The sequence below is a fragment of the Megascapheus bottae genome, chromosome 9 (genome assembly GCF_031878675.1).
Source record: "Megascapheus bottae isolate mThoBot1 chromosome 9, mThoBot2.hap1, whole genome shotgun sequence".
Classification (NCBI taxonomy): Eukaryota; Metazoa; Chordata; class Mammalia; order Rodentia; family Geomyidae; genus Megascapheus; species Megascapheus bottae.
In genome coordinates, this window is record NC_143517.1 from 44,702,487 (window position 1) to 44,728,099 (window position 25,613).

At 37.0% G+C, this 25,613-nt stretch overlaps 1 pseudogene; it reads left to right on the forward strand.

Moving 5' to 3' along the window:
- Positions 1-25,613, forward strand: part of LOC150059118 (small ribosomal subunit protein eS1-like) — a 26,971-nt pseudogene extending 1,358 nt beyond the window's left edge.

A 25,613-nucleotide genomic window follows, 5' to 3' on the forward strand; every position in this document is an offset into this window, starting at 1 on the left:
AGTGGGTGAGGCCAGATTTGCTGTGAAAAATTCTAAAACACAGAAGTTAAGTTCAAATCTTCCACCAAATAATTATATGGCTCAAAGTATTTAGTGTAGGGAGTTTTAAGAACCCAGTGGTTAGAAAGTTTATTTCTAATGGATTCATATATTTTCTCTATTCTCTCGATATATATACATTTTCTCTATTGACTTTGACCTTCTATATCATTTTAGGAAATTTTCTTGAGTTTTTCAATACCTGAGGTTAGGAAAAAACTACATCAACCACATCCAAGATAGAGCCACACAACAAGTGTAGCATGGTATAATGGTATAATGTTTATCCATACTTGTTGTATCTTTAATAAGAAAAGACTGGGGAAAAATCAATAATATCAGTCTTCCAATGCTGCCATAACAAACAACACACTTTTATAATCTTGCAGTTGTGTAGGTCAGAAGGCGGACATGAATTTCTCTGGGCTGAAACCAAGGTGTTGGAAAAGTTATATTCTTCTTGGAGTCTTCAGGGGAGTATCCAGTTCCTTGCCCTTTCTCCCTCTGCAGGCCACTTACATGCCTTGGCTTGAGGCTCCTTTCTCTACTTCAAGCCAGCAATAGTTCATCTTTGACCATTTTTTTCTGAAGTCTATATTCTATCCACAGCCAAGAGGTTTCTTTGTTTTTGTAGACCCTCCAGTATTATATTCAGTACACCTAGATAATCAGCATGTACTCCTTATCTCAAGGTCCTTTATCACATCTAAGCATATTTGACTACCCAAAAAAAAGACCTAGGCATTCATAGCTTTTAGGAATTATGATACAGACACCTTTGGGAGGTACTCTTTTGCCTACCATAGAAGACTAATCTTAGTAATGAGCTAGGTACCATTGAGTTATTCTCTATTATTTCTCACTCTGCCCCTTTCTTTCTTTCTATCTGCCCCTTTCTCTTCCTTCCTTCCTTCTTCCTTCCTCCCTTCCCTTCTTCCTTCCTCCCTTCTTTCCTTCCTTCCTTTTTCCCATCCTATCCCCTCTCTAACTGGCAATGTAAAAAAGCTTCTCATTGTCTTCTAGTAAAGCATTAGGTACTTTTTAGTTGATTGACATTAAAACTAAGAGTAGCTTTTCTTTAGGGCTGTGTACACTGGTTCCTTATATTCAGATTATATCTGTATAAAGTAAGTTGATTAGAAATGAGTTTCACTCTGGTATCTTGTCACATAAGATCAAAGAAAACTGTTTCTGTGTGCTACATCAGACAGGAATTAGGAAAAAATGATGAATGAGAGACAGACCTGGTCATTTATTCTTCCTATCTACTTGTCTCCACAGGCTTCTTAGTCAGGTACTTACCTGCTCCTCAGAGAGTCTACTCCACAGGACTGGCCTTCCTTAATTCTCTACTTCTCCCATTTCATTATTCAAAAGGAAGTGTCGGACTGAGTGGTAGTGGGTCACAACTGTAATCCTAGCTACTCAAGAGGCTGAGATCTGAGGAACTTGGTTCAAAGTTAGCCTGTGCAGAAAAGTCTGTGAGACTCTTATCCAGAAGAACAGCTGTGAATCAACAGTTAGTACACTAGCTTTGAGAAAATAAGGCTCAGGGACAGCTCCCAGGCCCTGAGTTCAAGTCCTAAGACTAACACATTTTTTTAAAAAAAGAGAAATGTTGAAGTTTTGTGCTTACAAGTTTAAAATTGCATTTTCCTACAATGACAGTAACAGCTGCCTTTCCTCTAGTGCACCTGGAGCTTTCTTTCTGAGCTTTGGCATGTGGGTGATGACAGAAATATACTAGTTTACAAATGCCAACAGCCCAGGATACCACAGGGTACAGAATTCACCTGCCAGAGTGCTGGATAAAAGGCAACAGCTGAGAAAAGCTCTGAGAATTATTTTCTCACATAGGTGGAAAAGACTGTCGAGAATCATAAATCAATGCCCTATTTATTCACTCAAAGATGGAGAAAATAAAAAATCTGTACATCTTACCAAGGGACTGTAGAGAAAGTTCAGGTTATCAGACTAATTATTTTCCCATGGACTTCTTGCTCCTCAGCCTCATTTCTAGAGAGCTGACTAGATATTGATTTCTGTTTGTGGTCCTTTATCAGTTTTAATATTTTGACCATGTCTAAAAGAAATCAACTCTTTTATATTTAAACTAACCATGACAATAAACATTTTAAAATCTTTCCCTTAGTTCTAATTCCTTGAACACTGTTTTTTATTTGTTTTGCCTGTACTGGGGAATGAACTCAGGGCCTGAGCACTGTCTTTATGCTTTCCTCAAGGCCAGTGCTCTACCACTTGAGCCACAACACCACTTCTGGCTTTTCTATATATGTGGTACCAACGAATCGAATCTGGGTCTTTGTGCATGCTAGCCAAGCACTCTACCACTAGGATAAACTCCCAGCCCCACTCCTTGAACATTGTAGAAACCATTTCCTTTTATTTGTGATGGTGTCCAGTCTTCTTTGGAAGCTAGCAGAAAGTAATTTGTGCATGTTGCTGATAAGCAGAAAGCCTTTAGTTTTCAAACACCAGTTTTTCAGTGGTGGTGGGTCCAGCATATGCGGACAATGTGTGTGTGGGTGCATCTTGAGAGGGATGTTCTCTGCCCAGGAAGCAATGTGTTTGGTGGAGACGTTGGAGTAATGCTGAATAGGCTGGAATTCTTAAACTCACAGACTCTTGAAACTCCATTTAAGTCATAGGTTAGCATTCAAATATCATAATTCAGACCTTCAAAACAAATCTAGAGAACGCAAATGTTTTACATATGTTATTTGCAAAACATTAATAGGAGGAGTTGAAACAGTACATTGTATATAGGGAGACTTGAGGACTTTAGCTAGTACCTGTGGCTTACACATACAACCCTAGTTACTCAGTGGGCTGAGATCTGAGGATCACAGTTCTACGTCAGCCCTGACTAAGAAGTCTATGGGTCTCATCTCCCGTTAACTACAAAAAAAAAAAAAAGCTGGGAGAAGAGCTGTAGCTCAAATGGTAGAGTGCTAGCCTTGAGCGAGAAAGTTTAGGTAAAGCATCCAGACCTTGAGTTAAAGCCTCAGGACTGGCACACACACACACACACACACACATACACACAAAACTGTATAGTCTTCTCTTCCATTGGTTTGTTCCTTCAATTTCTCCCACTTTTTCCCTTTTTTACTGTAGGTAATTTCATATCCTTAGCATTACCCATCTCTCTCTTTGGGTCCACAGAAAAGAATTGCACATGCTTTAAGTGACAGTTTGAAAATTTTATTTGCTTACTTTGTGCCAATTAATGTGTTAGGGAAATAGTTCTCAAAATTATTCAGGAGATAAAACACTCAGATTTCATTGTACTTTTCTAAGCCTCATGAAAAATGATCTGGTGAATTTTATTAAGTGACCCAAGAGCATATTTTAAGTTTGTAAAATAAAATCATAACTTCAAGCACACCTGAACATGAAATAATTTCCCAAACCACATAGTTCATTTCTTAGATTGTGCTCTTTAATAGTCTTAGTTTTCATTCCTTTATTTTCTTAGCTTCTAGCATTTGGTAGCAGAAGGGCAGAGTGGATATCCAAAGTATAAGGTAAGTGTATGAGAAACAAGAAGAATGTATCAGTGTGTCTTGGAATTGAGAAGATATTATTTTTAAGGTTTTTTTTTTTTATTGTAGAAATCGGAGTTTGGCCTAGTGGTAGAGTGCTTGCCGAGCATGCACGAAAGCCTGTGTTCGATCTCTTGGTACCACATACATAGAAAAAAGGTAGAAGTGGCACTGTGGCTCAAGTGGTAGAGGTCTACCCTTGACAAAGTCCAGGGACAGTGCTTAGGCCCTGAGTGCAAGGCCCAGGACTGGCAAAAAAAAATAATTAAGGAATATTACTAGTATTTTATTGATATAACAGTTTATTGGTTTTTTTGAGGGGGAGTCTATCATGGGGCTTGAACTCTGGGCTCAGGCACTATCCCTAAGCTCTTCAGCTCAAGGCTAGAGCTCTACCACTTGGGCCACAGGCCCACTTCTTGTTTTTTTGGTGGTCAATTGGTGATAAGAGTCTCATGGACTTATGTGCCGGGGCTGGCTCTCTGAACCATGATCTTCAGATCTCAGCCTCCTAAGATTACAGGCATGAGCCACTCACGCCCAGCGATACAACAGTTTTGTCCAACTGGAAGCATATCTGAAATGCCTGGCATGAAAATCTGATAATCTTTGTTGGATTTTGTAGAGGGATGATAAAGAAAAAACTTCTTGTAAGGAATATCTTATCCCATCCAAGTTTTTCTTCTTTTAAATTTTTCCAGCTTGTTTCTACTGTTTTCAGCTGGTTGTTCAGTATATTGCAGTCATTTAATTTACACAACACATATGTTGGGTGTGGTGACAGTTTGACCTAAAAAATAGCACAAGTTCTCTGACTTCATGGCTTTGTATAGAAGACAATTTTCTTGATTGCCCTACCAAAAATGCAAAATGCTTCTACATGGAAATAGTTTTTATTTCTTCCAGCAACTGGAATATCAAGATGCTCAGAAATGTTCACTGAATGAAACCATGTATCACAGGTGGTTGATAGAAAAAGGAATCATTTGAGTCTCTAAAATTCAGCAGTCATTGCTCACACAGTTTCTGCTTGAGCTGATGATTATGGAGTTGATGTGAAGTAACAGCTTTCCTTGGTTTCTTTCTTTCCTAATAAAAAAGAAAATAATGAACACTAAGCCAAAAAGGAAAAAAAGGCCTGGAGAAAGTCCCAGACGACTTGGTGCACAAAGGTGAAAAGAAATGGCTTATGTAACCGGAATGTCTTATAACCAGGTTACGAAACAGGAGTGAACTATTCACCTCCTGCAGCACCTATGCAAAACAGAGGGTCAATAGTTACAGCCATTTCAGTTTTGCCAGTCTTGCTCTCCAAATTAGACACGTGCCTTCCATTTATTTTAATCTGGGCCATATGTGTGCAGGGCAACAGCGATACTTATCGCTGAGGAAGGAAAAGTGCTGAGTTCCTGCCACCCACCCACATCGGTGGCTTTAATAAGCCACAAGCAAATGAAAAACAAACATGCTGCTAGCTTGTCAGGGGACCATGGAGCTCTGACAAAATCTTGCAGAAGAAAAAGGCTGGGTGTGGAGATTCTGGTGGTCTGAATTAACATCACAAAGGGCCAGAGTCTAAGTTCACTGTCCAGACAGTCTTTGTGCTTCCTTTATGGAAATCTTAGATCTGCGAACTAAGCACAGACTCATGCTAATCATTTATTGAACAAATGCCTGCTGGATTTCCTGAAAATTGTTGCTTAGGATGCGTTAACCATTCTGTTATTAGGTTAGAGGTTTAAGAAAAAAAAAAAAACAAAAAAAACCCAAAACAAAAACACCCCAAAACCAAAAACCAAAAACCAAAAAAACCCCAACTATGTTTATATGTCTAGTCTGTGATGTCCATCTTGTCACTCATAGATATATATTAATATTTTATATATTTTAATATTTATATTACATATAAATATATGTATAAATACAGCTTTTTTTTAGCTAAGCTAGTGCTGTATCACTTTTTTTTTGATAGTTTATTGAACATGAAAATCTCATGGACCTTCTTGCCCAGGCTGACTTCAAATTATTACCCTCCGACCTTAGCCTCTGAGGAGCTAAGTCTTGGTTTCTCTATTACATAGAACTTTGCATTTCAAGTGAAAGAAGCCTGATTCAAACTTTAGTAAAATAATTCAAAGCCTTTTATATGTGTTTTCCAGGAAAGTTTTATTTATTTTTTAAAAGAACAACTAGGTACCATTTAAAGCTTAGTAGGCTTGAGAGTAACCTGCTTTCTTTCCACTCATACATTTTATTTATTTATTTATTTATTTATTTATTTATTGCTTTATTCTCATTTTTGGCAACTGCAGATGTGTGAGTGCCTAAACTACTCAGAAGAAAGAGAAACCTCTTGTCTAGTAACATCAACAGCCTTGCAAGTTGGCCATTGCACCTAGTTAACCTTTCTGAGAGAATATGCCTCTCATCCTAGACAAATCTCTGTGAGTGATAAGCAAAGTGTCAATCTCTTTCAAAGGGTAGGAGGATGCTGGTTTTTTAGGAAAAGTGTTTTTCTTTTCTTTTCTTTTTTCTTTTTTTTTTTTTGCCAGTCCTAGGGTAGGAACTCAGGGCCCGAGCACTGTCCTTGGGCTTTCTCAAAGCTAGAGCTCTATCACTTGAGGCATAACATCACTTCCAGCTTTTTTCTATGTATATGGCATCAAGGAATCAAATGCAGGTCTTTGTGCATGCTAGGTAAGCACTCTACCACTAGGCCAAACTCCTGGCCCGGAAAAGTGTTTTTATTACTATAGTATGTATTATTACTTGAATTAGAAATGGGAGATTTGGTCAAAAGTGTAGACAGCTCAGTTTGAATAGATGAGTTCTACAGACCTGTTTTTATGGCATAGTTGCAGGAGCTAATAATTATAATATAACATAATTGAAAGTTTCTAAGTGAATGGATTCTAAATGTTATACTATAAAAGGATAAGTATGTGAGAATATGTGGGTATGCTAATTAGCTTGATTTAATCATTTCATAACATGTGTATAAATATACAAACATAGTGTGCTAAAAATATATTCAACTATTATTTGTCAATTATGGTTTAATAAAGCTGTTGTAAAAAGAATGTATGGATTCTGGGTATGAAAATAAGAACTATGAATCATTGATAAAATATTAAAGGGTTAGCTATTGGGCTGGAAGTTTGGCCTAGTGGTAGAGTGCTTGCCTAGCATGCACAAAGACCTGGGTTCAATTCCTTGGTACCAAATACATAGAAAAAAGCTGGAAGTGGTGCTGTGGCTGAAGTTGTAGAGCTCTAGCCTTGAGAAAGTCCAAGGTTAGTGCTCAGGTCCTGAGTTCAAGTCCCAGGACTGGCAAAAAAGGGTTATCTATTTATAAAAAAAATAAATGGATTTAACATGGAGAGAGAAAAACAGGAAAGTCTAAATATGCAAAACTTTTTAAAATTTATTTTTTAATGTAATTAATAGAAGGGTTACAATTATATTCACCAGATAAAAGGCACATTACTTCACAAACATTGATAACCCTTCTCATATTTTTGTCCATATTTCCCTCCCCCGTCCCCTCGCCTCATCTTGTTTTCCCCCCTTCCTTTTCCTATTTTAAATAAACAAATAAACGTATATACAATATACCAGATAACAAGGTAAGACACTGTAACAATATGAGTGTAACCAAAGGACAACAAAAGAGATGAGAAATAACACATATCATATGGTTCTTGTTTCTAATATGCAAAACTTTTAAGAGATATTATGGTTTTAAAAGAATAGTGGGAGATATTATGTGTTGTGATGTCCGATTTTGAGGCGATAATATTTTAGCTTATTTTGCTATTTCCTTATTTAAGCTTGTTTTGTTTTTTTTCCTGTCATCTTTCAAGTAAAAGCCAGGTACTGGTGGCTTATACCTGTAATCCTAGCTACTGAGGAGGCTGGAGAATCTTGGTTTAAAGGTAGGAGGGGCAGAAAAGTCCATGAAACTCTGATTTTCAATTATCCACCCAAAAGACTGGAAGTGAAGGTGTGGCTCAAATGGTAGACTGTCAGAATTGAGCAAGAAAGCAAGTGGCGAGAGCATGATGCCCTGATTTTAAGCCACAGAACACACACACACACACACACACACACACACACACACACACGAGACAGAGAGAGAGAAAGAAAGAGAGAGGGGGGAGGGAGAGAGACAGCGCACTGTACTCTTGGTTTAAGAGTATCATCTAGAGGGTAGTCAGTTTTATTTGTATTCCATATGATTCTTGGAAGTCATTGCCAGACGTTAGGGAAAATTACTAGATTTAAAATTTTGTTGAGCACCTTCAAGGCACTGCTTGTTTTTTTTTCAAAGTCCTCAGTGTGTCTGAATGGTAAATGTTCCTTCAACAAAAGTTTAGGACCGTGCTCAGTAGTAGTCATAGCAATAAAGATAAACTGTAGCTGTAAACAACCATATGCATCCCAAAGCACTGTAAACAGGTCTCTAATCTAAAAATTAGAAGGATTTATTGTGTATGAAGATCACATATAGCAAAAATGTATCCAACTGCATGTCAGAATCACGTAGGAACTTTGACAATGACATTGCCTGGGATTACTTCTTCCTGATTTTAACATAATTATTCTGGCTTGCATCAGCTTTTTTATGATATGAAGTGACCATGGGCAATAGCAGTTTCTGAACACTATTTCATTATGCTTAAATAATTGTACAAAAGGGTATCAATACATGATGCATCTATTTTTGCGTGTGGACTGGTATTTTTATGTGAGAAAACCTGATTGTAGTGCTTCTACTAACACCTAGTAAGTGATGGCTTTTACAAAGTGCTAGGAACTGATCTGTGGAATAACTCTGAACCCCAAAAGGTCTCATGACCACACTTCTTATTTTATTTTGTTGTCAGGGTGATGTATAGAGGGTTACAGTTACATTTGAAAGATAGTGAGTACATTACTTCTTGAACTTTGTTTTACTTCTTGAATATTTTTACCTCTTCCCATGTTTTTCTCTCACTTTCCCTCCCTCCAACCCCTCCTAAATTATAAAATTCATTTCCAACATATTGTCTTGTGAATATCAGTTACATTGGTTCATCCTTTGTCCTTTGTCTCATCATCATGTTTCCCTGCTTCCCTTCCCTAATTTGAATAAACAAATAAATGTATACACAGTACACCAGGTACCAAAGTCATGACTACATTGCTGTATTGCATTTGTTATTGATGGCAGAGTTGGCTCAGATTAAAGACCAGTATCTAAATGTCCCAAAGGTGTCCCCAAAGTCTCTTGAGTTCAATGAAACAAATCAAACATTCAGGCAAAGCCCTTTTGGATTTCCTAGAAGCCCACATCTCTTTGACATATATGGTGTCTAATTCCTATGTAGAAAAGTCTCACAGATTTGTAAGTAGTTGGAGCTACTTTTTAGTTGGATACTCAGGATAAAGCTCACTTTTTCTCCAATCCCTCTGCTTCTGTTTATTGGCTATCATGTATTTCCTACTTTCACCTTTCCTGGCTGTCTTAACTTGAGTCTCAGGTGTTATTTTCTTTGACAGACACTAAGGGTGTTTTATTCTTATAACATCTAACTTGTATTTTATTTAGATCTAGCAGGCAAATGCATTGTGATCATTTCTGGTATCTGGCATCTTTCAATATGGAAGCACCTGCTGTGGTGATTAAAACAACACGAGAGACTATTGAGAGACTAGTGAGATTTATATTAAGGCTGAACTGAAAATTATCCTTTTGATGTTGTCATCATTCAGAAAAAATGCCCTGGTTTTATAGTTATTTTGATAGATTTAACTCTCAAGATAGTCATTTTGGAATGTGATAGTCAGAATTTTCAAACAGTGGATCTATAGAAGAGGTTTACTTGTTCTATAATGGAAAAAGATTAGAAAGTGTGCAGTTTCTGCCTGCACAAAAGTCCCAGAAGAGGTCTGTATATAAAGAAGAGGAAGTGAAAGTCAAATCATTGGCTTTTCACAGTCAGCAAAGTGCAGCCACGACACACTGAAATCTCTCAGATACAAATGAACAAGTCCTTTTCATCCCTTTGCTTGCATTAGTTATGCCTGAGGGAGTTTTACTTATGGTAAAGTCTGTTTCAGGTTACCAGATGTGTGCAATAACAAGCTATCCATAGTGGCTTAAAATGAAAGAGATTGTTTACCATTGTTATCTCTGATGATAATGTGGGCTGACTGGGCTCCGGGACAAAGCTCTCCTTAGGGTCCTTTAGGGTACAACATTCCTATGGTGGCTGAGGCTAGACTGAGTCTTTGCCAAGGCCTCCACATTCACAGGTGCTTAAGGCCAAGTGCTACCATAGCACCAGCTTCTCCAGTGCCTCTCTTTGCTGTTGATAGCCTTGCTCCAGCATGGTGTCTTCAGAATAGCCACACTTCTTATGTAGTGACTCAGAGCTCCAAATACATGTGTCTCAAGACACATCCAGGATGCAGTCATCTTACCTTATGTGACCTGACTGCAAGGTCATGTCTGCTTCGTAGTACTTGTTAAGAGAGAAGCAGCTGGCTCCACACTTATTGTTAGAGGTATCAAATTCTACCTCTGATGGGAAAAATGCCAAAGCATTTACAGGCTTGTTTTATAGCTACTGCCAAGTCCATCATGTTTTCTTTAAAGCTTTGATCTCAGTTCAGACAAAACTCCAAACACTTTGGTTATGGTAAAATAAAAAATCTTTAATTTAGGTCAGTGGTCATAACAAACAAAATTTGCCTTTAGGACCGTGTCAGGCATGTGGTATTGTTTGAAGCCTAGAGTCCCTCCTCGTGGCATTCTATGAACTAACATTATGCATCACATATGTTTGGAATTGACTGCCATAGATGCGACTGAAATTTGCATGACTGAATCCCACTGGAGATGAGTTTCCCCTTTTCATCTCTGTATTCTCTGAGATTATTTGTGTCATCACATAGCTGGGAAGTCAGAAGTAGCCATTTTGAGAAACAGAGGAGATAAAGGCAGATAAAACAAAAAGACACTGTGGTGTTCTTTTCTTCCCAACAGAGGACTTGATATAAACTAGAATGAAAGTTTTTCTAAGTTTACAATACACCTGGCTGCTTTTGCTACCCAGGTCCCTACTTTAATATCTTTATTAACTTTCCTGCTGTAAATAGCTTTATATTCTAATGCATCAGATTTTTTTTTCCTTATCATCTTGGGCTCTCTCATCAGAATCCCACTATTCAGAAAAGTTTGCTGAAAATGCCATGTTTTTGGCTGTGACTGGAAGGTGCTTAGATTTTTTTCCCAGCACTGTTCCCCCCATCCTCAGACCCATACAGTCCTGTCTAGAAGTACATATACCAGGATCTATGCATGTTCCTGCCTGCATGGTTCTAGGGAGGGTTAGTTTGTATGACTAGTATGCAACAGAAGTAGTGATAGTGTGTCAGCTCTGAGGTCTTGAAAATTGGCGCCTTCTTGGTTACTCTTTATCTTATTTCATATGTTAGTAAGGGGACTCCTAATTTTCCAGTTAGGAGTAGCTTTGGGGAGAAGACTATGTGAAAAGCAGCTAGATAGCTAACAGCCCCCCACAGGGATGTTAAAAGTGTGGTTTTGAGTGCATTCTAGTCAAGCCACTTCATCTCGGTCTCAACTGCAAACCTCACAAAACTGGCACTCTCAGAGACAAGGCATTCTTGATCTTCAGCAACTCTGTGAAACAGGATTTTTGTTATTATTTTAAGCTGCCACATTATAGAATTATTTGTTATTCAGCCACAGCTAACTAATATAACCTCTTTTCTGCTCTTCCTGTACTCTTCTTCTTCTTCCCAAGTGGTCATTGACTCATTGCTGAACCAGTGAAGAATGAATAATTTTCTCTGGCTCTTGAGGTAGACCATTATCTCTCATAGCACATTCTAGTTGTTAGATGGGAATTTTGTAGGTTTCTATTGACTGTCTTACCTTTCTTCTTTCTACGTAGTTAAATATTGTCAATGGTCATTACAGAATCTGGAATGTCTGTGGGATGTCATGTATAAACATACATCTTATACATTCTCATATATACACACTGGGATGCTAAATGTGTCTATCAGAAAAGCTTGCCTCCCTAATAAAATAAATAATTTGCCTGATTTATCCAGACTTGCCACATCTACATGCTGATAAGTCTTAGCCAAAGTATCCTATAACCTTATAAAACATTTTTAAGCAGGTCATAAAGCAAGCTGTTATGCTGTCCACAGTTTTTATTTTTGCCTCTTCACTTCTCACCTTTTTTAAATAGTCACTTTACTTGATGTTTTGGAGCTATAAAATACTTAAATGGGTTATGATTTTGCATACTCACTTTGAGGTATATATTAATGACTGAAAGCAATTTTCATGTCAAGTAACTCTTCATTAAATGTATTCATTTTGGATTTCTACAGCCTAAATTGTTCTTGTAGTTCTTTCTGCAAACATGTATTAACCACTCAGTGAGACCTAAGTCCAATCAGAAAGAGTGACTTATTCACGATAAACTGTGTTTGGTAAGTAACAGGAGACAAAAATATAAGTGAAGAGATTCTAGCTGAATTTTAATTACTTTTCACTTGCTATGACTCTCACCCAGAGCTACCCCAGTTGGTGAGTTCTTTCCTCTCTAGAGCTACCAGTAGTTTCTGTCCCATTCACTTATTGTCATCTGAGTTCAGGTAAGGAACATACAAAGCTTAATCATTGTGTCTTTTGCTCAGGAAAGCTGAATATCTGATCTTCCTTGGGCCATATGATGAGCTTAGAGATGAATGCCAGTCCCATGGGGCATCTGAGGTTGACTTGAGCTGCTGTGTATTTGAAGGGCATAGAAAATGTAGCAGTTTCTCATCCTCCTGTTCCAGCATTCACCTCTACATGCAGATAACTTGCTATACACCTACACTTTCTGTCCAATTCCTGTCTATGGGAGCATACTTGAATTTGTTGAGTTGATGGAGCTGAGAGTTGATGTCCATAGAGTTGATGTTATCATGGATACCAGTGGCTATTGAGTTAGTAGATAAACATATCCCAATTTCTTAGGTCAAGATACCACTCAAGCATGTTCTTTGCTTTTTTCTTCCATACTTCTCCAGTGAGACTTTGGCTGCCCACAGAGGGATCTGGCCTTTGATTTTTTTTTGGTTGTGGGGCTTGAACTCTGGGCCTAAGCACAATCCCTGAACTCTTCAGCTCAATGCTAGCACTTTACCACTTGAGCCACAGTGCCACTTTCGGTGCCTAACTGGGCCTAAGAGTCTCATGGACTTCTATGCCCAGGCTGGCTTTGAACCTTGGTTATCAGATCTTAGCCTCCTGAGTAGTTAGGATTACAGGTGTCAGCCATGAGTTCCTGGCTGACTATTCTTTTAATGGCTCTTTTTCCTCCCTCTCCCTATACTCTGAACCCTCTGCTTATATTATTCTCAACTGAACTTTCTTCAGTTAGTCTTTACCCTGCGTTCTACTTCTGGATGAATGTTTACAGTTTGTCATTTAGGAAGCACAGGTAACAGCCAAATCATGTTCTTCATTCTTTATCTACTCTCTCTCTGTCTCTCTCTCTCTCTCTTTCTCTCTCTCTCCCTCTCCCTCTCTCCCTCCTTCCCTCCCTCCCTCTCTGTCTCTGTCTCTGTCTCTGTCTCTCCGTCTCTCTCTCTGTCTCTGTCTCTCTGTCTCTCTCTGTCTCTGTCTCTCTGTCTCTCTATCTCTGTCTCTCTCTCTGTCTCTCTGTCTCTGTCTCTGTCTCTCTCTCTCTCTCTCTCTCTCTCTCTCTCTCTCTCTCTCTCTCTCTCTCTCTCTCTCTCTCTCTGCCAGTTCTGGGGCTTGACTCAAGGCCTGGGCACTGCCCTTGGACACTTTTTGCTCAAGGCTAATGTTCTACCACTTGAGCTACAGCAATATGTCCAGCTTTTTCTGTATATGTGGTATCGAGAAATCAGACCCAGGCCTTCGTGTCTGACATGCTAGGTGAGCACTCTACCACTAGGCTACACTCCTGGCTCCTTTATCTCTGCTTGAAAAATAAAGCTGACATTTGTATCCACATCTACCTGATTCCCCTGTTTATTTGAGTTTAGAAGCCAGTTGGGCAATTGATTTTTTTTAATTGAAGTTCATTTTTCAAAGCTCCAAAAGCTTTTTTTTTACTTTTCCATCTCTACTAGCTTCCTTATAATAAAATAGAAAAATATGAATCTAAGACTCATAAATAAATATTAAGTGAATCTGACTCACAACTCCTGCTGAATACATGAAGAATAATATATTAATTTCCTATTTTATTTACAGAGCTGTAACTTCATGACAAATTTAATCTCCTCTGTTAAAATCTGAAAAAATTGCTTCAGCAGTTTAGGATATTGTAACTTCCTTCCCTGTTGAATATCTGCACTCATATTTGACTTTCTATTTTACTTTGTGTAATAGTTGAATAATCAAAACACTTTGAGTAGCAGATGACTCTTTGCCTATTTGTATTTGTTCTTGGAAATGCATGAGAAAGTAGCTGATGGGAAGTTGAGTCTAAGGAGTTGATCTGATATGCAATGAGCTCTGTTCTCCTCATTTATAAAATGGAGATAATATAATTTTAGCAAATAACGACATTGCTGTTAATATCAAAGAATATAAGTAAATGGGTTATTGTATACATATAAAGTGATATCAGAATGATAGGTTTTATTTCTTTCGGGCACATTTTGTTTTCAGGCTAAGAGAGTTAGCTAACTATTACAATTTCTTTGTAAGCATAGTAGAAAGAGATGAGTAAAGTAGAAAGAGATAATTTCTTTCTTGGAGGTGCTAGATCATTCTTTCCATGGCACATTCCAGTTCCATGTATGGAATGGTGGGAATTTTGATAGCTTTCATAGATACTGAACAAAGTAGTTCATAGATACATCTTGACTAATGTCACCGCTTTTCAGCTTTTGATTATTTGTAGCAGACACAACTACTTAAATAGGTTAAACAGCTAGGAATCTGAAACAAAGTCAATAATATGGAGAATGTTGGAAGACAGTTAAAATTCCTTGGAATTAATCAATAGCTGTAATTCTTATATAGTTAATCATTTTACATGATGGTTGTGCTGATCTCTGATAGAAATTCATCTCACATCAAGTCTATAAAATAATCTTACTATCTCCTGCAAATCTACCCAATAGAAACCATTCTTTCTTTCCCCCAAATGCTTGTTGATCATGTGTTATGTATTATGAAAAAGTAGTTTATTTATCATGATATAAATAAAAATTGGATGCTTGTGAGGTTTTAAATTTGGCATTTCCTTTTTTAATGTTAAACATTTCTAAAATATTAAATGTTCATGTGGATTTAGACAAGTTGTTTTTCTTTTTTTTATTGTAATAGATAGAGGGGTCACAGTTACATTCGCCAGACAGAGGGTACATCACTTCTCACACATTGACACCCCCTCTCATGTTTTTGTCCCCATTTCCCTCCCCCACCCTCTCCCAAGCATTTTGTTTCCCCCCTTCCCTTTCCTATTTCAAATAAACAAATAAACGTATATACAATATACCAGGTAACAAAGTCAGATACTGTAACAATATGAGATTAACCAAAGGGCTACAAAAGAGAAGAGAAATAACATGGTATATTAAGAACAACAATCACATAATATGAAGCTCCTGTTTCTACATCCTGAAGGTCCTTTCATTTAGCCTCATCCTATATGGCCTTATGTATTTAGGTTTTGAGCTATTGTAGTCCTCTGCTAGGAGAGTCCTAGGTTTATACTAATTATTACAAATGAGGAAAATCATTGAGCCTATGTTCCTTTGGGTCTGGCTTACTTCACTTAAGTTTTTTTCCAATTCTTTCCATTTCCTTACAAATGCGGTGATGTCATTCTTATGGAAGCATAGAATTCCATTGTGTATAAATACCACATCGTCATGATCCAATCATCTACTGAGGGGCATCTGGGTTGGTTCCATATCTTTGCTATCATAAATATTGCTGAAATGAACATCGTTGTGGTAGTGGATTTAGTATGTTCTTGTTTCTGGACAATTGGGTAAATGCCAAGTAGTGAAATTGCTGGGTCATAGTGTAGCTCTATGGTTAGTCTTTTGAGGAAACTTGATACTGCTTTCCATAGTGGTTGAATGATAGACAAGTTATTTTCTATGACTCGTTTTAAACATTTTTATTGTCTTAGAGCTTTCTTTGATACCTGGCAGCCTTTCATGCTTTGTGAACCAGTAGGTGTGCTGTGGCAGGACAGTAGTTTGACATGTTTGGAGGCATAATGCACATGGTGCTCTGAGAATTAACTTCTCACTGTTTGAGTTGACCACACAGGTTTTGCTCTATGTTTCAGGTAACATGTTTTATTTGTATTCTAAATATTTCCATTAGAATTTTTGTTATGGCTGAAGTTGAATTTATTTCTAGTTTGTGTAACCAGTATCCCACTTCTCGTATTCCTTTTCAGGAGACTCTTTCTCATGCTATTGTCTGGTGTTCTAGGCTCAGACTAATCTTCTCCTTTGTAATCTTCCCTTTTATTTTTATGAGGAAGCAGAATCCAAGAACAAGGAATCTAGGTCTTCTTGTTGACTTTGGTTTTATTTTTATCCCATAGAAACAAAATGTTATAGGGAAATTATAGCATTTAGGAGTACAAATTAGTCACCTCTTTTTTGAACTGATTTCTAATAGATACAAAACATCCAGAACACACAAATAAAAATAATTGCCTATCCCCAAATCGAGAAGTCTCTTTTTGGTATTAAGAAAAAAAAATAAGAGGGTTCCCATAATCCCCCGCCAAACTAATATCTAGGGTATACTTGAAGAAGGTTTTGTGTATGTGTATGGGGCGGGGATGGTTAGGGAGGGGTTGGATATGCTGGTCCTGAACTCAGGGCCCATGTGCTGTCCTGGAGCTTCTTATTGATAAAAACAAGCACTCTACCACTTGAGCTATAGTCCTATTTATGGCTTTTTGGTAATTAATTGAAGATAAGATTCTCCTGACCTTTCCTGCACAGGATGACTTTGAACCTTAATTCTCAGATGGAAGATTCCTGAGTACTTAAGATTACAAGTGTGAGCCACTGGTGCTTGGCAGAAAGTTAGGTTTATAAAATATGCATTAGCTGGCTTCATTAGATACTTGGGGGATCTCAGATTTTACCAGTAGGTGTTGGAGATTAGAGAAATGTTCTTATGTGAGTCTGCTTTGGCATAATGATGTCTGTAACTGAAGTGAAGATACACAGAAACTTGTAATTAAGGACCCACATGTTTGTCATATTAATTCAGGTACTGCTATGAGGTTGACAAAAGTGTGTGTTACCATGTTTATTTATGTTTATTTTCCCCAGAATAAAATGGTTGATTCGTAGAGTAAGGATACTGGGTAAACCAGAATGACAGTGCAGAAGTAAATGCCAGATTGACTTTAAATTACAAAGTGATGTTGTGCATGTTGAGAATTTATTAACTAACTATGCACAATTCTTATATGGAAAAGTGATTAATTAGATAGTCAATGAAAATAAGAATTAACTGGAATAAAATATCTATCCATTTTTCACAAAAATAAAGTATTAAAATCTTTCTATAGCATGATTAAATCAAATTTACAGAGAATCTACTATATGCGACCTATTGGGACTTATATTGATAAACCTTCACAGTCTATGATCTTGTGATCAAGAGAGATGGGCCTTTAATTTAAAGAAAATGCTGAAGATGGTTTGGGAGATAATGTGTAAGTGTATAAAATAATTCATTAGAGTTGGAAAGGAGCTTGGAAATTAACTACACCGTTTCTAATTTTTAGATGTACAAGCCCAAACCACAAAGATGGATTGGATTTTCTCACATCCAGTTGAAATCTTTAATAGTGAAGAGAGAACAAAACCATGCCTAAGCATTTCCAGGACATGTGCTTCTGGTATTTTCTGGTCATTCTGTCATTTTCTCCATGCTTCCCACACATAACAAGTCCATTTGGGTTCAGCACCATGCTTCACGTTTGTTATGAAAGGTCTTTAATCAGAATCCTTCATATTTAGTGTATCATGATTAGTGTTGCTTTTACCTTTATATATACATATATGCACATCTGTGTGTGTGTGTGTGTGTGTGTCTTGCCAGTCCTGGGCTTGAGCTTAGGGCCTTAGAACTGTCCTTGGACAGTTCTAGAGGGGTGGAAACGATTCTGGGCTGCTAGCGAATGATCTTGGGTGAATAGCAGTTCATCTGTGATGCATTTGAGAAAGAAAACACATACTAGTTGCATATTTAAATATGAAGCATTAATATTACTTGAAAACCCCAGTACAGCCATGTAAATAGGGAATTATGTCATGAAATCTTTGAGATGGTTAACTCAGAAGTTCCAACTCAAACCTAAATGGCTCTTTGTTCATACGAGAGAGCAGAGATGCAATCATGGGCCTTACTGAGTCAACATTGGGTATTCAGAAGAGAGCTTTTGGCCAACACTGGATTAGAGAGAATTCTTGCCTACATTCCTGGCATACCCCAAGTGCCAACTGTCTGTGGGTTTTTAAAATTAGAGATAGATCTATATGCCTTATGTGCCAGACTTGCAGGCGGCACAGTTGAGTTTCTGCCATGAAACGTTAGCAGCCCTGGCTTTGGGGCTTATGCACAGGCATAAAGGATCATCCCACAGCTGGGAGAAAGCTTCAGGGCTGCCTGGGAGCAAAGGAAATATTTTGGTTATTTTTTTCCCCTTTTAAAATGGCCTAGCCTTTAATCTACTAATTGTGGAAGCATTAGTGTGCAAAGTTTTTTTGTTAAGAAGTATTTCTTAAAAGACACTTCAAAACTTTCTTGTAGGGATGAACGCCCATCTGGCTACTTCTTTTGGTTTACAAATGAATAACATTTTTTTTTTTGCAAATTAACTTACTAGGAATAGGACTTCGAATGCTAGATTCATGAAAAAATGGAAAGGAAAGGTTTAATTTTATTAATGAAACTCCCAATAAAATGCCTTTGACAGTTGTTTAGGTACCATATTAGGCCTCCATTCAAAAGACTATTATAGAAACTTTGGAACTCTTATACCAACTCACAGTTGCTTAATATTGCCCAGGGTCAAACACCATCATTCATACAAATCAACTCAATTTCAATCTAGACTTATCCATTTCCAGGTAGACAACTTCTTTTGTAATAATTATTCTCAGTATTTCTTAACACTCCCATGTGTGAAATCCTGAAACCCACACAGAATTGTTTCAGAATTACTAATGTGCATCACCATGGCAAGAAGTCTATGAAGTAGAGTTCCATAGAGTTCAAGCTTAATATACTATGTTATCTCTCATCTCTTCTGCTGTCCCTTGGTTATCTCATATTGTTACAGTATTTTATAAAAAAGACCACAATCTCAAGGGCTGGGAATGAAACAATCCATTGTGTTTGTAGCATAGCTGGCTTTAAGAGGGAGCAGGAAGTTCAAGAAACTGAGAATTATTAAGTGGATTCTTATGAGTGTCATCATGTAAAACAATTGCTTTGTGTTTTGAATGCATTGTTTTATATTTCTGCATGTTGCCTTTCAGGACCCATTCTTGGAATTACCATTTCTGTTCAAGTAGCCTTTTGTTAATTCACTAGTCTTTAACTTTGTTTCACATTCTTGTTTCTTTCTGAAAATCTTTTAAAAACTAAGGATCATGCCAGGAGTTTGGCCTAGTGATAATGTGCTCGCCTAGCGTGCACAAAGCCCTGGGTTTGATTCCCAGAACCACATACACAGAAAAAGCCGGAAATGGAGCTGTGGCTCAAGTGGCAGAGTGCTAGCTTTGAGCAAAAAGCATCCAAGGACAGTGCTCAGGTCCTGAGTTCAAGCCCCAGGATGGGCAAAACAAACAACAACAATAACAAAAACCGAACTAAAGATCACAAGAGAATATTTTCCCATTGTTTATTTCCCTTTTCCTTCTTTCACAAAAAAATCATGTCTCACTACTTTCACTCTTGGGTTTTGGAGATGTTTATACCTAGCGATCCTTGGGAGAAAGGCTCAGAGAATCTTGGCTTCCAGGAGGTCGTGTTCTTTGAAAACTATCACATCAGCCATCATAAGTACCAAAGAAGGATGATGATGGAAAAATAATATCACAATCTTACTTTTACATGTAAAACTAAGAATCCGCTGGACCAGATATTTAGAATTACCTTGGAAATAAAATGAGCTCGGTAGTAATTGATGGGAATATGATGGATATCCTGTTTAATGACATTCAACAGTCCTTACTGCCATCAAATTGGATTTGGGAAATGCTAGCTTAGCATGCATGAAGACCCAAGTTTGATTCCTCGGTTCCACATATATAGATAAAAGCTGGAAATGGTGCTGTGGCTCATGTGGTAGGGCTCTTGCCTTGAGAAAACCCAAGGACAGTGCTCAGGCCCAGAGTTAAAGGCCTAGGAATGGCAAAAAATAATATATATGTATATATATACATATACTTATGCACATGTATTGCTTTCCTAGTACTAGTATCATAAGGCAGCTAGGAAGTGCTAGATGGAGAACCCTAAAAATATGGGGGGACATTTTGAACTGTAGGATGACTGTATCATTATCTTACATTAAATACTTGGGCTGGACTGAGAACCCATCTAAAATTGGCCAGTATTTCACAGAGAAAGGGACTGTAGGTCTAGTCTGTTTCAATAGTTTCAATTATTGAGAGTAAGGCTCTATATTTGTATAATCAAGTATGAGTATAAAAGGTGTGTAGGTTCAAGTCCAATTCCAAGACTTATTAAATTTAAAATTAGAAGTGTAATAGTACCTAGAAATGAGACTTTCATCTCTGTATCTATTTTATTGGATCTTTGTGAAATATAAAAATTTTCTAGGAAAAAATAATTCTAGCATATAATGATATATTTTACATTAAATCTAGGACAGTATTTAGTTCTTAAAATATAGAATAGCCTCCAAATATTTTTTGATGAATTTCTGAATGTAGATGAAGTTAGAGTTTAGCAAACATATAGCCTACAGGAAATATTAGTCCTGTTTATGAAAATAAAGTTTTATAGGAACATGGACCATTTTTTTAATATATTGTCTCTCTATGGCTTCAGCAGCAACAGGGTGGCAGAGCATAAAATAATACCAGTGCTCAAATATTTAATATCTTACAATTTATAGAAATTTTTTGAAACTCTAGACTAAGACACAATCAAGGAAAAAAGTATATGTCATTTTATCTTTTAAAATAACAAGCAGTGTCTATGATGCTTCTTATTTACTAATGCTTAAAGAACCAATACTGTGTGTGAGCACGCACGTGTGTGTGTGTGTGTGTGTGTGTGTGTGTGTGTGTGTGTGTTGGTACTACAGATTTAACTCAGGGCCTGGGTGCTGTTCCTTAGAGTTTTTTTTTTTCCTCAAGGCTAACTCTCTACCTCTTAAGTTATAGCTCTACTTTTTGCTGTTTGCTGATTAATTGGTCTTTCCTGTCCAGGCTGGATTCAAACTGCAATCTTCAGAACTCAGCCGCTTGAATAGCTGGGATTGCAGATATAAGCCATTGGAGCTTAGCAAATCAATACTTCTATGCAGCCTAACTCTTATCTCACAAAGGTTTCAAAGAATATTTAAAGAATAGAGAATTTAGCAAATGACTCTGCTAGTTCGCAGTTTTGAACATTTTGCTCATTTTCGGATTTCCTTACTAGTCTTACCTTTATTTAATGTACATGCTTCCAAACTGTTAGCAATCTCTTCTCATTATGTTCAATGTTTTCCTGTGAAGATTGTTCATTTCATGAACTGTTGAGTCTTGGAAGTGAGAAATAATTTCTTATAAAATTGAATTAGTGAAGGAAAGGGAAGGGGGGAACAGGATGATTGGGAAGGGGGGAAAGGAAATGGGGACAGTAACATGAGAAGGGGTATCAATGTGTGAGAAGTAATGCATCTACTTCCTGACCAATGTAACTGTAACCCCTCTATACATTATCCCGACAAAAAAATTGTATCATTTGTTGTGAAATTCTGGATGGTGAGTCAACACAATTTTCTCCCAGGTTTGTAAATATTTTTATTGAAAAGGCAATGTGCAGAGGGGTTACAATTGTATAACTCAGATATTGAGTTCATTCTTTTTGAACAGTTTTACCCCTCCCTCATTTTCTCCCAGTTTTTCCATCCTGACTCTCTGCCCTTCCAGTTGTAAAGTTCATTTCCAACCCAGTGTCTAATGAATATCACTGCTGCATAAATTCATTCTTGTGCAACCATTTATGTGCACATCCATGTTTTTAAGAGACCACTGACTTATTAATCAATGAATAAAACCCTCTCACCTAAGAATTAATTCTGATATAATTTTATTACATATATTAATTGAAGCTCTGCTCCATATATTTTTGTACCTCTCAACAACTCTGGGCAGTCATTATTATCACCAATTTATAAGTGGAGAAATTAGTGATGAGACATGGGGAATGGCAGCCTCAGAGAAAATAGAGGATTAGGTTAGACTCTCAATCTAGACAGATTATTAACATCTCTCGAGGCTCAGTACTCCAACCTAAAACTTCCAAGCCTATACTTTTTTTTTTCCAGTCCTGGGACTTAAGCTCAGGGCCTGAGCACTGTCTTTGGGCTTCCCACAGGCTCGAGCTCTACCACTTGAGCCACAGAGCCACTTTTGGCTTTTTCCATGTATGTGGTACTGAGGAATCAAACTCAGGTCTTTGTGCATGCTAGGAACACTCTACCAATATACCAAACTCCCGGCCCCCACTCCTATACTTAAAAAAATAGAGTGAATATTTCCTGAAACATAGCATGGAAACTCAATATATAAAATGCACAAAGATGGTCTTGTTACAAATGAACGGGATGAGTCTAAACACCAATTTATCTGACACCCCACTTCACCTAATAATCTTCTAGGTGAGCCCTCAAAAAGCAACAGTCCTTTAAGGTTTCTTAGTATTCAGTCTGAAAACCACTTGTCTAAACCAGTGAAGTTGTAAAGGTTCCACTTAAATAAATACTCTTGTTTTTCTTTTTTTTTTGTATCTTGAAGCAGTTGTCCAAGGGAGTTACCATTTTGCATGTACAATGCCACTTTGCATGTACTTTACTTCATGTTTCCTGATAATGAAATACACTGTATTACAGACTGTCATATGTATGAGAAAGTACTTGTTTTGTTCAGTGTTTGAAAACAGATGAGGGAAGCAAGTTATGTTTGAGAGATGAAAGGAGGGTGAAGATGTAACTTGTTCCTAGTTTGTTGGTACATATGCTCAGAGAGCTGTCATATCTTTCTGAGAGGAGTTCATTGTGTATATTGGTCATTCATAACGATAACTAGATCACGAATAGAGGTGACTCTGCTTATATCAGGCCCTAGCTTCTTCTGTCTTTAGGGAATGAGTTTTTAGATGCAAGGGTCAAAGTATTTTTAATTCTCACATTGTTTTTCTATTATCTTTCTTTCCCATGATTTTTTATTATAAACATAGAAAATTCCTAGATGACTTGCCTCTAGTTCTTTGTGCCCTAATATAATACGTGACATCATCAAGCTTAATTTGTCAAAACTAGTAAATTAACATCCACAAAACAATATTAACCAAACTACACACTTTATTGCAGATTTTAACCAACTTTTCTTCTTGTATCTTTTATTTCTATTCCACAGTTGAATCTGTAAGATCATATAGCATTTAGTCTGGTTAGTTTAATCTTTTCCAATGTTGGGTGCAAATTTAAAATTTATCTTTTATTATTTTAATTTTAGAAGTTAATATTGTTAAATGGAATGTAGGCTAAGAAAATGTAAAGTTAATAGGAAAAACAAACAATGTTACACATAATTTTTCAGTGATTCTAATTTTGTCTCATTCTCGGTGCTCAGTACAAATGGTAGAAAGGAAATAAATGATCAGACTTGCAATGTTAAGATTCCAGGAAGGAAAAAAGTCTATATCCTCCTCTTGATCTTTCAGCTTTTGTTTTTAGCTCCTTTACTGAGCTCTGTTTTATTGTGAAAATTTATTTCTTAGCCTTGATCATTTATACTCTGTTGGCAAGCTTATATTGTTTTTTGAAAAAATATATTAAATTATTTTTATTATTAGAAGCAAATTCAGTTCTAAAGCAAATATTTTTATATATTTTTATTGTAATTAATAGAAGGGTTACTTTATATTCACTAGATAGAGGGTGCATTACTTCACATATGTTGATACCTTTCTCATGTCTTGGTCCCCTTTTCCCTCCCCCTACCCCCCCATCTTATTTTTCTCCCTTCCCTATCTGCTTTCAAATAACCAAATAAGCATATGTACAATATATCAGATAGCAAGGCAAAATACTGTAACTATGAGATAACCAAGGAATATCAAAAGAGATGAGAGATAACATAGTACATTAAGGACAACAATCACTCATTACATGGCTTGTGTTTCTATATCCTGGAGGTCCTTTCATTTAGTGTTGTACTATATGGCCTTAGGTATCTAGGTTTTGCTTTATTGTAAATCTCTAAAGCAAATATTTTTGAATGAAAAAAGAGGTTGGGATTTTGATTCAATCTTCAGATTTTTTTGTGGTAATCCTATAGTATTATTAAAAAATTGGCAAATATGCCCAATGTTGTAATATTTTCAATTCTGTTTTATATGTTACATTTCTGCCATACTTTTTAGTTGTATCTTCTCACATAGAATACAAAGAGAATTTTCTTCCACAAAACAAGAAATACAAAATAAAAAAACAAAACAAACATGTTTATTATAGCACTATTTAAAATACTCAAAACTATGGAATCATGGCTCTCTGACCTGCACCCTGGCGGTCAGCAAGAACAAGCGCCTTACGAAAGGCTGCAAAAAAGGAGCCAAGAAGAAAGTGGTTGATCCATTTTCTTTTTTTTTTGTTTTGTTTTGTTTTTTTCATATATTTTTATTATAATTAATAGAAGGGTTACATTATATTTGCCAGATAGAAGGTGCATTAATTCACATACATTGATATCCTTTCTCATTCTTGGTCCCCATTTCCCTTCCCCCCTACCCCCACCCCTCATCTTGTTTTCCCCCCTTCCCTATCCAATTTCAAATAACCAAATACAAATATATCCAATATATCAGATAACAAATTGAGATACTGTAACAATATGAGATAATCAAGGGACAGCAAAAGATGTGATAGATAACATAGTACATTAAGGACAACAATCACTCATTATATGGCTTTTGTTTCTATATCCTAGAGGTCCTTTCATTTAGCGGGTTGACCCCATTTTCTAAGAAAGATTGATATGATGTGAAAGCCCCGGCGGTGTTCAATATCAGAAATATTGGAAAAACACTAGTCAGGAGGACTTAAGGTACCAAAATCTCATCTGATGGCCTCAAGGGTGTTTGAAGTGAACCTTGCTGATCTGCAGAATTATGAAGTTGCATTTAGAAAATTCAAACTACTGAGGACGTTCAAAGTAAGAACTGCATGACCAACTTCCATGGCATGAATCTCACCCTAGACAAAATGTGCTCCATGGTCAAAAAGTGGCAGACCATGATTGAAGCTCATGTGGATGTCAAGACTACACATGGTTATTTGCTTCGTCTGTTCGGTGTTGGTTTTACTAAAAAACGCAACAATCAGATCCGCAAGACCTCGTATGCTCAGCATCAGCTGGTCCGCCAAATCCAGAAGAAGATGATCGAAATCATGACCCGAGAAGTGCAGACTTGAAAGAAGTAATTAATAAGTTGATTCCAGACAGCACTGGGAAAGACATAGAAAAGGCTTGCCAGTCTATCCACTTCAGGATGTCTTCGTTAGGAAAGTAAAGATGCTGAAGAAGTCCAAGTTTGAATTGGGATTACTCATGGAGCTTCATGGTGAAGGTGGTAGTTCTGGAAAAGCTACTGGGGATGAGACTGGTGCTAAAATGGAGCGAGCTGATGGATCCGAACCACCAGTCCAAGAATCTGTTTAA